This window comes from Triticum urartu, chromosome 2 (genome assembly GCF_003073215.2).
Source record: "Triticum urartu cultivar G1812 chromosome 2, Tu2.1, whole genome shotgun sequence".
NCBI lineage: Eukaryota > Viridiplantae > Streptophyta > Magnoliopsida > Poales > Poaceae > Triticum > Triticum urartu.
This window is the reverse complement of record NC_053023.1, coordinates 338,595,749-338,613,987: the sequence shown is the minus strand read 5'-3', so window position 1 is coordinate 338,613,987 and position 18,239 is coordinate 338,595,749. Positions and strand designations below refer to the sequence as shown.

At 42.8% G+C, this 18,239-nt stretch overlaps 2 long non-coding RNA genes across 2 annotated transcripts; both read right to left on the bottom strand.

Moving 5' to 3' along the window:
- Window positions 1-260: 260 nt before the first annotated feature.
- On the bottom strand, window positions 261-986 carry LOC125541527. The gene is made up of 2 exons (XR_007297567.1): window positions 711-986; window positions 261-613 (listed from the first exon to the last, which is right to left on the bottom strand). It is a non-coding gene; the product is annotated as an uncharacterized LOC125541527 (long non-coding RNA).
- A 13,447-nt stretch (window positions 987-14,433) lies between these two features.
- Window positions 14,434-16,371, bottom strand: LOC125537230. Its single transcript, XR_007295704.1, has 4 exons — window positions 16,102-16,371; window positions 15,802-15,861; window positions 15,508-15,591; window positions 14,434-14,825 (listed from the first exon to the last, which is right to left on the bottom strand). It is a non-coding gene; the product is annotated as an uncharacterized LOC125537230 (long non-coding RNA).
- Window positions 16,372-18,239: the final 1,868 nt, after the last annotated feature.

Below are 18,239 nucleotides of genomic sequence, written 5' to 3'. Positions count from 1 at the left end.
TTCAAGTGCTGAACTGATAGGAAGCAAAACTCACTGGTGGTCTAAGACTTCTCGTCACCAGGCACATCTCCTCTTCGCATGAACGGCCTCCGGCGTTGCCAAAGCAATAACCTCCAACTCATTGGCATCAAGCTCAACCACCTTGCCCATAACCTTCCCGCGGTGTGGTGCGAGTACGAATCAGTAGCGGAGCCATAAAATATCTATAAGGGAGGCCAAGTTCTACTAAAACAGGTTGGGGAGGGCCGAAGTGTTGAAAATTAGATTTTTAGCAGCAAATTAGTACTAATTTTGCCACTGTTCATAGCAAATTACATGCAAAATCATGGTGTTAGGGGGGGCCAGGGCCCCTGCTGGTCCCCCTGTCTCCGCCACTGGGTACGACCTAGTGAGACCAGCTTAGGACTTTGTACAACTAAAATCATTAAGTGGACAGTTGATCAAGCACAAACATAGACATGGAGAGAGAAGAATAAAAATTCTAATATATTCACCTCATTGTACCAATCATCGTCTTTGTATTGTCCGCAATGAACATTTGTTTCACCGGGAAGTGGACCCCCAAATCTATTGGCTTGTCTGTCATGAACCCTCGCCACAGATGGATTGCAAGCTATAAATTTAAATTTTCAGAAAGGAAATGTCATGAGACCATTGCCCATCAGATATTCATTGGACCACAGTGAACACATGAGAAACATCAAACTCACAATGGACTTGTGTGGTTGGTCCATGCATCCGTGGTGGGCTGCTTCTTGGGTCCTCTGATGATAACATTCCCAAACAACTCCTCTGCGTCCTCCGGCATGGTTGACCACATGCCCCTCTCAAGGTCCAGTATTAAGGTTGGCCTTCGGGTTGTGGGTACAAAAATCTATATTAATTGTTAAAAATGCAAAGAAATCATAAATATGATTCATGCATAGACACCTTGCTGGAGAGGACAATCTGACAGAGATGGAAAAGAGGTGTGAAGGAGGGATTCTCCTGGCCGTCATTTTCATTGCCAAGGGTGCTAGTATAGGGAGGATATGGAGGAGGTACTCGTGCTCACCGCAGTTGACCATCCCTGACCGGCCATGAATCATCTCCTCGTAGTGTGATGGAACTAACCATCCCCAACCGGCCATGAATCGTCCTCGTAGGTGATCGTCCGCGACCAGCCATGGATCATCCTCGTAGTGCGATGGAACTAACCATATACAAATGAATTGAAGTAGCTAAAAAATAAAACTAAATATATTTTTAAATAAATAATAATAAGTAAGAAGAATGGTGTCAAGGGAGGGAGGCTGGATCTAATGTGCAGCGGAGGACTGATCATTATGTATATACTTTGGCTGTGTTAAACAATAGAAATGTTTAAATGTGTGCAGCGGAGGACTGATATGTTGGGGAACGTAGTAATTTCAAAAAATTTCCTATGCACACGCAAGATCATGGTGATGCATAGCAACGAGGGGAGAGTGTGATCTACATACCTTGTAAATCGATCACGGAAGCGTTTGGTTGATGTAGTCGTACGTCTCCACGGCCCGACCGATCAAGCACCGAAACTACAGCACCTCCGAGTTCTAGCACACGTTCAGCTTGATGGCGATCCCCGGACTCTGATCCAGCAAAGTGTCGGGGAAGAGTTCCGTCAGCACGACAGCGTGGTGACGATCTTGATGCACTACTGTCGCAGGGCTTTGCCTAAGCACCGCTACAATATTATCGAGGACTATGGTGGAAGGGGGCGCCGCACACGGCTAAGAATATGATCACGTGGATCAACTTGTGTCTTTCTGGGGTGCCCCTGCCTCCGTATATAAAGGACTAAAGGGGGGGTGCGGCCGGCCTAGGAGAGGCGCGCCAGGAGAGTCCTACTCCCTCTGGGAGTAGGATTCCCCCCCCCCCAATCCTAGTTGGAATAGGATTCGCGGAGGGGGAAAAGAGAGAGGGTGGCCGGCCCCCTCTCCTTGTCCTATTCGGACCAAGGGAGGGGAGGGGCGCGCGGCCCACTTTGGGCAGCCCCTTCTCTTTTCCACTAAGGCCCACTATGGCCCATATAGCTCCCGGGGGGTTCCGGTAACCTCCCGGTTCTCCGGTAAAATCCCGATTTCACCCGGAACACTTCCGATATCCAAACATAGGCTTCCAATATATCAATCTTTATGTCTCGACCATTTCGAGACTCCTCGTCATGTCCGTGATCACATCCGGGACTCCGAACAAACTTCGGTACATCAACATGCATAAACTCATAATATAACTGTCATCGTAACCTTAAGCGTGCGGACCCTACGGGTTCGAGAACCATGTAGACATGACCGAGACAGGTCTCCGGTCAATAACCAATAGCGGGACCTGGATGCCCATATTGGCTCCTACATATTCTACGGAGATCTTTATCGGTCAGACCGCATAACAACATACGTTGTTCCCTTTGTCATCGGTATGTTACTTGCTCGAGATTCGATCGTCGATATCTCAATACCTAGTTCAATCTCGTTACCGGCAAGTCTCTTTACTCGTTCCGTAATACATCATCTCGCAACTAACTCATTAGTTGCAATGCTTGCAAGGCTTATGTGATGTACATTACCGAGAGGGCCCAGAGATACCTCTCCGACAATCGGAGTGACAAATCCTAATCTCGAAATACGCCAACCCAACATGTACCTTTGGAGACACTTGTAGAGCTCCTTTATAATCACCCAGTTATGTTGTGACGTTTGGTAGCACACAAAGTGTTCCTCCAGCAAACGGGAGTTGCATAATCTCATAGTCATAGGAACATGTATAAGTCATGAAGAAAGCAATAGCAACATACTAAACGATCGGGTGCTAAGCTAATGGAATGGGTCATGTCAATCACATCATTCTCCTAATGATGTGATCCCGTTAATCAAATAACAACTCTTTTGTTTATGGTTAGGAAACATAACCATCTTTGATTAACGAGCTAGTCAAGTAGAGGCATACTAGTGACACTTTGTTTGTCTATGTATTCACACAAGTATTATGTTTCCGGTTAATACAATTCTAGCATGAATAATAAACATTTATCATGATATAAGGAAATAAATAATAACTGAATTATTGCCTCTAGGGAATATTTCCTTCAGTCTCCCACTTGCACTAGAGTCAATAATCTAGTTCACATCGCCATGTGATTTAACAGCAATAGTTCACATCACCATGTGATTAACACCCATAGTTCACATCGATATGTGATCAACACCCAAAGGGTTTACTAGAGTCAGTAATCTAGTTCACATCGCTATGTGATTAACACCCAAAGAGTACTAAGGTGTGATTATGTTTTGCTTGTGAGATAATTTTAGTCAACGGGTCTGTCACATTCAGATCCGGAAGTATTTTGCAAATATTTATGTCAACAATGCTCTGCACGGAGCTACTCTAGATAATTGCTCCCACTTTCAATATGTATCTAGATTGAGATTTAGATTCATCTAGATTAGTGTCAAAACTTGCATCGGCGTAACCCTTTACGACGAACCTTTTTTCACTTCCATAATCGAGAAACATATCCTTATTCCACTAAGGATAATTTTGACCGCTGTCCAGTGATCTACTCCTAGATCACTATTGTACTCCCTTGCCAAACTCAGTGGTAGGGTATACAATAGATCTGGTACACAGCATGGCATACTTTATAGAACCTATGACCAAGGCATAGGGAATGACATTCATTCTCTTTCTATCTTCTGCCGTGGTCGGGCTTTGAGTCTTACTCAATTTCACACCTTGTAACATAGGCAAGAAACTCTTTCTTTGTCTGTTCCATTTTGAACTACTTCAAAATCTTGTTAAGGTATGTATTTATTGAAAAACCTTATCAAGCGTCTTGATCTATCTCTATAGATCTTGATGCTCAATATATAAGTAACTTCACCGAGGTCTTTCTTTGAAAAACTCCTTTCAAACACTCCTTTATGCTTTGCAGAATAATTCTACATTATTTTCGATCAACAATATGTCATTCACATATACTTATCAGAAATGTTGTAGTGCTCCCACTCACTTTCTTGTAAATACAGGCTTCACCGCAAGCCTGTATAAAACTATATGCTTTGATCAACTTATCAAAGCGTATATTCCAACTGCGAGATGCTTACACCAGTCCATAGATGGATCACTGGAGTTTGCATTTTTGTTAACACCTTTAGGATTGAAAAAAACTTCTGGTTGCATCATATACAACTCTTCTTTAAGAAATCCATTAAGGATTGCAGTTTTGTTATCCATTTGCCAGATTTCATAAAATGCAGCAATTGCTAACATGATTCGGACAGATTTCAGCATAGATACGAGTGAGAAACTCTCATCGTAGTCAACACCTTGAACTTGTCGAAAACCTTTTGTGACAATTCTAGCTTTGTAGATAGTAACACTACTATCAGCGTTCGTCTTCCTCTTGAAGATCCATTTATTCTCAATTGCTTGCCGATCATCGGGCAAGTCAACCAAAGTCCATACTTTGTTCTCATACATGGATCCCATCTCAGATTTCATGGCCTTAAGCCATTTTGCGGAATCTGGGCTCATCATCGGTTCCTCATAGTTCGCAAGTTCGTCATGGTCAAGTAACATGACCTCCAGAACAGGATCACCGAAACACTCTGGTGCGGATCTCACTCTGGTTTACCTGCGAGATTCGGTAATAACTTGATCTGAAGTTACATGATCATCATCATTAGCTTCCTCACTAATTGGTGTAGTAGTCACAGGAACAGATTTCTGTGATGAACTACTTTCCAATAAGGGAGAAGGTACAATTACCTTATCAAGTTTTTTTTTTACTTTCCTCCCATTCACTTCTTTCGAGAGAAACTCCTTTTCTAGTAAGTTTCCGAATTTAGCAACAAAAGTCTTGCCTTCGGATCTGTGATAGAAGGTGTATCCAATAGTTTCCTTTGGATATCCTATGAAGATTTACTTCTCCGATTTGGGTTCGAGCTTATCATGTTGAAACTTTTTCACATAAGCATCGCAGTCCCTAACTTTAAGAAATGACAGCTTAGGTTTCTTGCCAAACCATAGTTCATATGGTGTCGTCTCAACGGATTTAGATGGTGCCCTATTTAACGTGAATGCAACTGTCTCTAATACATAACCCCAAAACAATAGTGGTAGATCGGTAAGAGACATCATAGATTGCACTATATCCAATAAAGTACGGTTATGACGTTTGGACACACCATTATGCTGTGGTGTTCCATGTGGCATGAGTTTGTGAAATTATTCCACATTGTTTTAATTGAAGACCAAACTCGTAACTCAAATATTTGTCTCCGCGATCAGATCGTGGAAACTTTATTTTCTTGTCACAATGATTTTCCACTTCACTCTGAAATTCTTTGAACTTTTCAAATGTTTCAGACTTATGTTTCATCAAGTAGATATACCCATATCTGCTCAAATCATCTGTGAAGTTCAGAAAATAACGATACTTGCCGTGAGCCTTAACACTCATCGGACCGCATACATCAGTATGTATTATTTCCAATAAGTCAGTTGCTCGCTCCGGAGAACGGAGTCTTAGTCATCTTGCCCATGAGGCATGGTTCGCAAGCATCAAGTGATTCATAATCAAGTGATTCCAAAATCCCATCAGCATGGAGTTTCTTCATGCGCTTTACACCAATATGACCTAAACGGCAGTGCTACAAATAAGTTGCACTATCATTATTAACTTTGCATCTTTTGGTTTCAATATTATGATTATGTGTATCACTACGATCGAGATCCAACGAACTATTTTCATTGGGTGTGTAACCATATAAGGTTTTATTCATGTAAACAGAACAATAATTTATTCTCTTACTTAAATGAATAACCGTATTACAATAAACATGATCAAATCATATTCATGCTTAACGCAAACACCAAATAACACTTATTCAGGTTCAACACTAATCCCGAAAGTATAGGGAGTGTGCGATGATGATCATATCAATCTTGGAACCACTTCCAACACACATCGTCACTTTACCCTTAACTAGTCTCTGTTTATTCTGCAACTCCCGTTTCGAGTTACTAATCTTAGCAACTGAACTAGTATCAAATACTGAGGGGTTGCTATAAACACTAGTAAAGTACACATCAATAACATGTATATCAAATATACTTATGTTCACTTTGCCATCCTTCTTATCTGCCAATCACTTGGGGTAGTTCCGCTTCCAGTGACCAGTCCCTTTGCAGTAGAAACACTTAGTCTCAGGCTTAGGACCAGACTTGGGCTTCTTCACTTGAGCAGCAACTTGCTTGCTGTTCTTCTTGAAGTTCCCCTTCTTCCCTCTGCCCTTTTCTTGAAACTAGTGGTCTTGTCTACCATCAACACTTGATGTTTTTCTCGATTTCTACCTTCGTCAATTTCCGCATTACGAAGAGCTTGGGAATCGTTTTCGTTATCCCTTGCATATCATAGTTCATCACAAGTTCTACTAACTTGGTGATGGTGACTAGAGAATTCTGTCAATCACTATCTTATCTGGAAGATTAACTCCCACTTGATTCAAGCGATTGTTGTATTCAGACAATCTGGGCACATGCTCACTAGTTGAGCGATTCTCCTCCATCTTTTAGCTATAGAACTTGTTGGAGACTTTCATATCTCTCAACTCGGGTATTTGCTTGAAATATTAACTTCAACTCCTGGAACATCTCATATGCTCCATGACGTTCAAAACGTCTTTGAAGTCCCGATTCTAAGCCATTAAGCATGGTGCACTAAACTATCAAGTAGTCATCATATTGAGCTAGCCAAACGTTCATAACGTCTGCATCTGCTCCTGCAATAGGTCCGTCACCTAGCGGTGCATCAAGGACATAATTCTTCTGTGCAGCAATGAGGATAAACCTCAGATCACGGATCCAATCCGCATCATTGCTACTAACATATTTCAACACAATTTTCTCTAGGAACATATCAAAATAAACACAGGGAGGCAACAACGCGAGCTATTGATCTATAACATAATTTGCAAAATACTACCAGGACTAAGTTCATGATAAATTTAAGTTCAATTTAATCATATTACTTAAGAATTCCCACTTAGATAGACATCCCTCTAATCCTCTAAGTGATTACGTGATCCAAATCAACTAAACCATGTCCGATCATCACGTGAGATGGAGTAGTTTCATTGGTGAACATCGCTATGTTGATCATATCTACTATATGATTCACGCTTGACCTTTCGGTCTCCGTGTTCCGAGGCCATATCTGTATATGCTTGGCTCGTCAAGTATAACCTGAGTATTCCGCGTGTGCAACTGTTTTGCACCCATTGTATTTGAACATAGAGCCTATCACACCCGATCATCACGTGGTGTCTCAGCACGAAGAACTTTCGCAACGGTGCATACTCAGGGAGAACACTTCTTGATAATTAGTGAGAGATCATCTTATAATGCTACCGTCAATCAAAGCAAGATAAGATGCATAAAAGATAAACATCACATGCAATCAATATAAGTGATATGATATGGCCATCATCATCTTGTGCTTGTGATCTCCATCTCCGAAGCACCGTCGTGATCACCATCATCACCGGCGCGACACCTTGATCTCCATCGTAGCATCATTGTCGTCTCGCCAAGCTTGTGCTTCCACGACTATCGCTACCGCTTAGTGATAAAGTAAAGCATTACAGCGCGATTGCATTGCATACAATAAAGCGACAACCATATGGCTCCTGCCAGTTGCCGATAACTCGGTTACAAAACATGATCATCTCATACAATAAAATTCAGCATCATGTCTTGACCATATCACATCACAACATGCCCTGCAAAAACAAGTTAGACGTCCTCTACTTTGTTGTTGCAAGTTTTACGTGGCTGCTACGGGCTTAAGCAAGAACCAATCTTACCTACGCATCAAAACCACAACGATAGTTTGTCAAGTTGGTGCTGTTTTAACCTTCGCAAGGACCGGGCGTAGTCACACTTGGTTCAACTAAAGTTGGAGAAACTATCACCCGCAAGCCACCTATGTGCAGAGCACGTCGGGAGAACCGGTCTCGCATAAGCGTACGCGCAATGTCGGTCTGGGCCGCTTCGTCCAACAATACCGCCGAACCAAAGTATGACATGCTGGTAAGCAGTATGACCTATATCGCCCACAACTCACTTGTGTTCTACTCGTGCATATAACATCAACATATAAAACCTAGGCTCGGATGCCACTGTTGGGGAACGTAGTAATTTCAAAAAAATTCCTACGCACACGCAAGATCATGGTGATGCATAGCAATGAGGGGAGAGTGTGATCTACATACCTTGTAGATCGACAACGGAAGCGTTTGGTTGATGTAGTCGTACGTCTCCACGGCCCGACCGATCAAGCACCGAAACTACGGCACCTCCGAGTTCTAGCACACGTTCAGCTTGATGACGATCCCCGGACTCCGATCCAGCAAAGTGTCGGGGAAGAGTTCCGTCAGCACGACGGCGTGGTGACAATCTTGATGCACTACTGTCGCAGGGCTTCGCCTAAGCACCGCTACAATATTATCGAGGACTATGGTGGAAGGGGGCGCCGCACACAGCTAAGAATATGATCACGTGGATCAACTTGTGTCTTTCTGGGGTGCCCCTGCCTCCGTATATAAAGGACTAAAGGGGGGGTGCGGCCGGCCTAGGAGAGGCGCGCCAGGAGAGTCCTACTCCCTCTGGGAGTAGGATTCCCCCCCAATCCTAGTTGGAATAGGATTCGCGGAGGGGGGAAAAGAGAGAGGGTGGCCGGCCCCCTCTCCTTGTCCTATTCGGACCAAGGGAGGGGAGGGGCGCGCGGCCCACTTTGGGCAGCCCCTTCTCTTTTCCACTAAGGCCCACTATGGCCCATATAGCTCCCGGGGGGTTCCGGTAACCTCCCGGTTCTCCGGTAAAATCCCGATTTCACCCGGAACACTTCCGATATCCAAACATAGGCTTCCAATATATCAATCTTTATGTCTCGACCATTTCGAGACTCCTCGTCATGTCCGTGATCACATCCGGGACTCCGAACAAACTTCGGTACATCAAAATGCATAAACTCATAATATAACTGTCATCGTAACCTTAAGCATGCGGACCCTACGGGTTCGAGAACCATGTAGACATGACCGAGACAGGTCTCCGGTCATTAACCAATAGCGGGACCTGGATGCCCATATTGGCTCCTACATATTCTACGAAGATCTTTATCGGTCAGACCGCATAACAACATATGTTGTTCCCTTTGTCATCGGTATGTTACTTGCCCGAGATTCGATCGTCGGTATCTCAATACCTAGTTCAATCTCGTTATCGGCAAGTCTCTTTACTCGTTCCGTAATACATCATCTCGCAACTAACTCATTAGTTGCAATGCTTGCAAGGCTTATGTGATGTACATTACCAAGAGGGCCCAGAGATACCTCTCCGATAATCGGAGTGACAAATCCTAATCTCGAAATACGCCAACCCAACATGTACCTTTGGAGACACCTGTAGAGCTCCTTTATAATCACCCAGTTACGTTGTGACGTTTGGTAGCACACGAAGTGTTCCTCCGGCAAACGGGAGTTGCATAATCTCATAGTCATAGGAACATGTATAAGTCATGAAGAAAGCAATAGCAACATACTAAACGATCGGGTGCTAAGCTAATGGAATGGGTCATGTAAATCACATCATTCTCCTAATGATGTGATCCCGTTAATCAAATAACAACTCTTTTGTTTATGGTTAGGAAACATAACCATCTTTGATTAACGAGCTAGTCAAGTAGAGGCATACTAGTGACACTTTGTTTGTCTATGTATTCACACAAGTATTATGTTTCCGGTTAATACAATTCTAGCATGAATAATAAACATTTATCATGATATAAGGAAATAAATAATAACTTTATTATTGCCTCTAGGGCATATTTCCTTCATGATCATTATGTATATACTTTGGTTGTGTTAAACAGTAGAAATGTTTAAATGTTTGACCAATTTTTGCCGTGTTAAACAGTACATAAATATGACGTATGAGCATGTGCGGCGGACTGCTCACTATGTATATATTTTGGCTGTTCAACATTGAGAAGATGACACTGATCCAAAATAATTATATCAATTTAGCATCATTTGTTCAGATGATGCGGAAATATTGTGAGTATAGATATAAGGCAAATATGACATATAGTACACTAAATGACGCCTTGAATTTCCTAAAAGTCTGTTGGCCAACTAATCAACAACAAAATTCTAAAATCAACCAAGAATTCTACCCTGCACGCAAATCTTCAATTGACCAAATGATATATATCAAGATGATAATAATGTACCATGATGCAAAAAAAGATGGAACCAATATGCTACAGGAAGTTACTGAAACAACAAAGCAAACATGAATTATATCACCTAGAGTGGTCATCAATAGTGGCAGCAGCTTTTCCTTCAGCGCACTTGGTAATATAGCTGGCAATCTAGACACTCCATGATTAGTTTCCAAATCCATAATTTCAATGAGAGAAAACAAGAATGGAAGCTACAAAATGTATCCATATCTACCTATGGGCAGGCTCACGGGTACTGCAGATTGTGTCAAAAAATCATACTCTCTCCCTGTATTAATTAGTATGTTATTTCTATAAGCAAATTAGGCAGCGGTAGTGCCTCAATAAGAATAATTATGCCACTCAAAAATAATAAGAAGAATCACTATACAGGACACAATGGCATACATGGCAACATGAAAATCACGGCTCACAAGATTGAGAGATATACATACCAAGAAAAAGACAAAGAAAAGCTGAAGAACCGCACCTGCATTAGTGCATGGTCCCGAGCACGACACAGATAGATGAATGCCCTTGAGGTCGGTGTAGAGCGAGAATCCTACCAGGCTAGAGGCATGCTCCAAATCAGGGATGCATGCGTGCATACTGACACCTCCACAAGCTTGTCCGTGCAACCGCAGCTTCATTCGCTCTCGCAACTGCTCGGGTCGACGCAGGTAGGAACATAGTACCACTTGCAACTCTAAGAGCATATCAGATCAATAGTTAGTTTCATCTTATCGCAAAATTCTAAACTAATAAGTGCCTACACATCTCTCCATCTCCATAAACAAATCACATCATAGGAACATATCATCTAGTATGAAACTTCAGACAGGGAAATAGATTGAAATTAAATTCCAATCTGGGTGGCTGCCGCCTCTGAGATATCCACCCTTACAAACGACCAATCCTCTGATTTTTGTTGTTGCAAACTGCACTAAAGAGCTTTTTGAATCACATGGTCGATCAAAAGGCCCTGGAAAAAATCCCAAACAATATCAATAGATTGATGTGCAGACGTGAACATAGTTGAAGGGGCGGGGGAAGACGAACCAGCGGTAGTCTTCTCTTTTTGATCATTTGCGTAGCCACCTTCTTGACTTCATCTTCTGTGAGCATCCCATCAATGTTCATGTTCCACCTGTTAATGTGAGACACCCAAAGGAAAATTTTCATCAGTATGTTAGATTGACTTAAACTGAACATAGCTTAGTCCAAGATGTGATCAGTAATCTCCGGCTCAATGTTCCTCTGCCTCGACATATCCCAAACAACTTGTCAGCAAACTCCTTGGAGTTCTCCATGCCTTGGATCTGAGAAGCATGCCCATTAGAAAGTTTAACAATTAAATGGCACTGCAAAAGTAATTAGAAAGTCTAACACATTTGCACAATTATTGTATCATGAAACCTGTAAAAACTCAGTTACTGGACGAGCATACAAACTGAAAATCCTACTGTTTTATACAATCTTCACATTCCATTCATCAAGCAGATTGATAGAGGCTAAGGTGTCCCGATGTTTCAATGAGATGGTGGCTATCATTTTCTGTGGGAGTCGACCTTGACGATCCGACTACGAACGTGCGAGACGTCGCGCCTTAGCAATCGCTAAACCAACTTCCGAGGGTTATTGACCACGCCGGAGCACGATCAACCTGACCACGAGGGTCTGTTTCCTGCGAGCAAACGAAGAACAAGCAAGAAACTGAGATTGCAATCGGGATATTGCGAATATAAGATGAAAGCTTTATTGATCAAGGTGGGGTTCTGTGACGTCTTGGTCTGGTCGTTGGACACAAACGAAGTACGCGAAGTTGCAGCTATGGAGAACTTTTAATCTAAACAAAACCCAAAGTCTAAACGACGCCCTAAGGGCTGTATATATGGAGGAAGAGGGGGGAATTTCGTGGACCTTGAGGGTGGGGTCCGAAACTAACCCTAACTCTTGTTTCCCCACACATACGGACTCTAAAAATAGCCTATACTTAAGTATTTCGAAATTACATGGGCCTGGCCCATTAATAAGGTGACGCAGCACCTAGAATAGCCTATGGACGAATATTATGAAGTGGCATCTTGTATATTTCGTCCAAGGCTTCATGCACTCCTTATGGCGGCTTCAAAGTCCTGAAATCATCACTTGTAACTCCGTTCTTGATCCCCTTGCGCATGCCATCAACTCCATGCGTGTTCTTGCTCCAATGTTCATCCTTCTCCAAGCTAGGCCCTTCATTTGTAAGCAAAACAAATGTATCCAATTTAGGCAGCATCATAATCTCATGAACATTAGAATCATTACTAAGAAACGAAAGTACCTGGTAATTTAATTGGCGTGCGCGAGCTCTAGTAATTGGTCCAGTATATGTAACAGTAGGGGCTGTGGGTGTAACAATGGTATTGATGTCCTCATCACAGATAGTAGCAATCATTCTAATAAATGAAATCAAAACTTGGAGACTCCCAATTACAAAAAGCACAAGCGTTGAACAAAATGAGATGGAACATACATGGCGTAATTTGTTCTGCCCAATTCACCCAAAGTAACCGTCCGGTGATACAATCAGTTGTAGCAGTTAAGCAGCTAACAGATCTATTTAATTAACTACAAAGAGGAGAGAGCATTCGAACCAGCGGTAGTCTTCTCTTTGTGATCATTTGCGTAGCTACCAGCTAACAGATCTATTTAATTAACTGCAAAGAGGAGGATCGGTATCTATCATGCACTGCGATTGACCCAGAAATACTTGGAGATGGTGCAGCCTTATGGCTGATGCATCTATTCACATAAACAGAGAATACTCACCGTGTGCCCCGGATGAACATCAACATGTCCTCGCCGGCTACCACCCGCACGCACCTGGCCGCTGCCTGTGCCATGCTCACGCCCACCATTGTCGTGAGCATCGACCACGCGCCCTGCTACGAGCGGCCTTGCGCTGTCTCCTGCCGTGCCCTCTGGTAGGCCCACAACCCGTCGGTCGCCGTCACCATCGGATATACGTGTGGAGCACCAGCAAGGACGAGGACGGGACTGCAAGAGGAAGAGGAGGCGTCATCGTCGGAGATAGAGGTGGCTAGGGTTAGCCACGGGGCCGCACATGGGGCCAGAACAGCAAGGCGGCTGCATATGTTGGAAATAGGAGATCTCATCGGAGTCGGTAGCGCCATGGGGGCACCAATCGACGGCGGAGGCGGCCGGTAGTGGACGCCGGCAGCGATGCACACACACAAAAGAGAGATATTGGGAAAAGGGAGAGAGGCCAGCGAACCAGAAATAGAGAGGGATGGCGATCTCAGAGGTCGATGGCGGCGATCTTGGACCTCGACCGCAACGCGATCACGCCCTGCCCTACCCTCGGGTTCCGCGAGGCGGCGGCGGCCCACGAGTAGGGCGCCTCGGAGGTCGGCAGAGGAGGAAGACGGTGCAGCGGCGGCTCCTCCCGGACCTCGGTGGCGGCGGCTCCCCTCGGATCTCGGCGATGGCGAAGGGCTGTCGCCGCTGGGGTGTCCTGAGGATTGACCTGGGAAACAGATCGAGGGAAGCCCCGTCGAACCTGCGTGCGATTCGTTTGTGTTTTTTTTCGCTGATTAATTTTTGTCGGTTTTTTTTCGCTGGTTAATTTTCGTAGGTTTTTTTTCGCTGGTTAATTTTCGTAGATTTTATTTGTTTCGCTTCGTGGATGGTTTTTCACTCATGGTGCGAGGGCGTGGAGGCGGGTGGGGGACTCGGCAGGAGTTTTTTTTGGTTCTACGCGTCTCAGCGTTAGGTGGGAGTAGGTACAAAAAAATCATGATAGGTGGGACGAAAATAAATCCGGAACGGAGACTACCAACTGAGACATTAGGAGTAGAGATATGGTACGCCATTGGCGTACTCTGAAAAAAAAAATCTTCACAGCTGATGCCCCTCTTTGCACAGATGTACTGCATGTATATTTAAGTAGAAAATGCTGGCTTTTATTATATCACTAATTATGCAAGAAAATCTGTTGGTCAGTACATGTCAAGCTGGACAATCCCATGCACAAATATTTCGCGTACATGTCAATGTCAAACTGGACGATCTCAGCACAAATATGAGTACATTTCAAAATGGACCATCACAAGCACAAGTATTGGAGCAACTTGAACATCCTAGGCAGAACTTCTTTTCGTACTTGTCAAACTGGAGCATCCCAGGCATACATATCAAGTTATACATGACATGATCATTTCTAGTCACCCCAAGCACAAATATTTGAGTCAGTGGACCATCCTAGGCACAAAATTCGTAGTGCATGCCAAACTGGAGCATCTCAGGCACACCACAGATATACATACATATCAAGTTTACACATAACATAACATGATAATTTTTAGTCCATGACCAACAAGACCGAGTATGAAGGTGATCACTCCTGAACACACATTGCTGTCAAAATTTGCATCAACTTTTGGTTTCTTGACGTACATGAAAAAAGAGCTCTAGCTTCTACCTCCAGTTGTAGTGCTTCTTGCTGGGAAGGACCACACTGAAGCAAATACAAGTCAGTTTGAGCACAAGATCATGTAAGTGTCATACATTCATACTTCAAATATTTACTTGTGAGCTAATCGACGGAATATGCATCAACAATGCATTTGACTCGCAGGAACAAATCTCTGGTCCAGTTAATCATGAAACTGAGAGGTCACAACAGACAGCCGGCAGGTCAAATGATAATTTCTTTTAAGGCCGAGATGAACTGCTTGTAAGCTCTACTGTCTTCCAGATTAGTCACATCATTTATTATCAGAAATATCACTTGAGAATGACAAAACTATTCTTGGTGCAAATATTTGCAGTTTTGTTTCGATAAATGATAAATTCTTTTAAGGCTGAGATGAACTGCTTGTAAGCTCTACTATCTTTTAGATTAGTCACATCATTTGTTTGAGATACAAGCGGACAAAATAAATAAAAAGGAGAATCACAACTCATTAGTCTTCACATATTCATCGTCGAGATTAGCACCTGGTGACACCTTTTTATGTGTAGAATGAGCACGATTTAGTTGGTTTACAATTCAGTAAGAATTCTGAAACAACTCTCGACCATGGTCACGTAGGATTCACAACAGATTACAAATACATTATGTTCATGTATGTGCCATCACATGCATAATGATGGGGAATAAGAACAATCCCCCATAGATCCAGCAGGAAGATACTTACCCATTGAATGATCTTTTATTCCCAAAAAGGATACTCCGGTCTTTTCATCTATATTCTAACAGGTATGAGGCATCTCCAGAGGTACTGAAAATAACCAAATGCGTTTTTTCTTATTGCAACAACTAGAATGAGTCACTAATAATGCTATCTACAATTTCATATAGTGGTTCATGCTTCTAGAGCTCCAGCTTCTTATATGATGGAACACGAAAAAGGTCATCTGGTTGATTGTAGTGTTTCTCTAATTTCATCCAAATTGATAGATCTAACCTAGAGCATGGCAAACCAGCATACCTGAAGACTCAAGCATGGCAAACCAGCATAAATTAAAATCTTGTATTGTGGGATCTCTAGCTGGCACACAATGAGATAGATTAATTAGTACACCAGCCATCTCCTGCAATTAGTACAGAACGCACAACTAGCTGTTTTTAATTATTGGTTGTGAAATAAATTTAGTGCAGGAATTCTGACAGGCACACTAGAGAGTTGCATATTAGATAGAACACGAACATGGTGAGATTTGTAGCTAGCGGCCATTACATATACAAATTTGGAGGAGAGATTTGGGGGAGGGGAGTGGGAGCAGTGTACCTTGCTGTTGAACTTGAGAGGGGAAGGAGTTTAGGAGCCCGCCACCGGCGAGCTACTGCTGGATCCGGATCATGAGTGGTAGGAGTAAGGGAGTACGGATCTCAAGGGAGTATACCTGCGAGCTGCTCCTAGAGCCAGAGATGGGGAGGAGGCGAGGATGCCAACACCGACTTGCCGCAGTCGAGTTGCTCGAGAGAGGACGCGGATCTGGGCCGCCGCCACCGTCTGCCACTCTCCTTGGGAGTGAGTAGGGATGAAAATGGAACGGAAACGGACGGAACTAAGTGTTATTATATTTGTTTTTACATTTTTTGTAGAAGCGGAAATGAATAGGGAAACCTCATAAATGAATACGGAAATAGATACTACCGGAAACAGACACGGAGCAAATACAAAATGGATACGGAAATAGAAATGGGCATTGATCGAAACTTAAAAAACCCCTTGAATTATAGAAAAATACACAAAAAACAAATAAATTTAATGAGTTATTAACATGGCTACAAAATAATATCATTATGTTAGCAACTTAGCGTAGTATTTTAGTTGTACTGGACAATTGCGTATAGGGTCAAGCTAAGTACATGTGTGGTAGTAGAAGCTAGGCCTCAGATCAATTCTACTAATTGTGTCACTGTGTTCTCTTTGGTGATTGGACTACAAAGTAGTCATAGGTCTATAGTAAAAACAGAAATTTCATATTCACGGAAACGGAAAGTTCCGTTTTCATGCATGTTCCACCGTAAAACACCGTTCCATTTTTGTTTCCGTTTCCGCATAAAAATTTCATTTTCACTTCCGTTTTGCAAATTTCTGTTTTCGTTTTTCACATTTCCTCTCCGTTTCCATCTTTCCTCCGGAAAAACGGAAAGTTTCCACTCCATTTGCATCCCTAGCAGTGAGAGATCAGGTTTGGAGGTTAAGGATATCTGAAGCAAATTAACCATGGGCGAGGGTCCTTTTTGCTAATAGTGCGCACAGGTGGTTTCATCATAACCTGTACCGTCTATTTGCAATCCAATGGTCCAGAACCATTTTTTCTATTTTTCACCACAAGCCCATCTTCTATGCTAGTCGTTCCCCCTTGATCCCAGTCAACAGTGAATAGGTAATGCCTAACTAGTGTAACCTGACAAGACCGAAGCCAACTATTGCATATGCAACACAGCAACAAACAACTATTGCATATGCAACACGACAATAAATATTCGTCCAACCACTCTTAGTTTTTACTCCACGCACGAAATTCGTCCAACCACTCTTAGTTTTTAATCCACGCACAAAGTTGGAAGCACGAACTGGTCGCCGCCTCAACGACTACTATTAAGATTATGGTTGCACTTAGCTAACCTATGCTGAAATAAAATTGCCAAAGAGTTGTGGCTGATGTGAGGGAAGGGGTATTTATATTAGGAACAACCCTCTTAGTTTAGGTGTGAAAACAGTTCAAAGGAGGGGCTAAAAGCATGCTAACCAGCCGGGCAGGGCAACAAACACATGGAGTCTCGCGCAACAATTAATGCTCTCGACAACTTGCATTGGTACTCTCATATCCATTGACTCATGATTTCAAATGATGCACTGTTTGATTTTCCTGAAAGTAGACTTCATATGCTATCCATTTTGTACTCCCACACATGTTGGATACTCATATATTTATGTGGCATGGTGCAACAAGTTCTGGGACGAATTCTGGAAATGTGCATGCAACAATAGATTACCGAAATGGCTTGTTGTTCTTCCTTGGGGTGTAACTAGTTGCCCTTGTCACTAAAACTTGGTTTACATCAGAGTTGAAACTTGTTCTCTTCAAACTTGTTGAGCTTCAAAACTGGTTTCTTCATGAGATGAACTTGTTTATTCGACATTGTACCTGAGTAAAATTAGCACACAAGATTGGGGCAGTATAAAGGTCTCATAGATAGTTTTGAATAATGATCAGCTAGGAGCGCATTCACCTCTGTTCTATTTGTTTGGCACGGCTCTTATCATGGGACCCAAATAGATCTTCTTTGTAGAAGCTTCATTTGATAGTTGAGATTTATCATGAGGAGAAGGTGATAAACGAGGTGAACCTGGGATGTCCTCATCATCCTCCCTCTCTTCAAAAGGAGTCATCCTTGACTCTTGACCCTCTT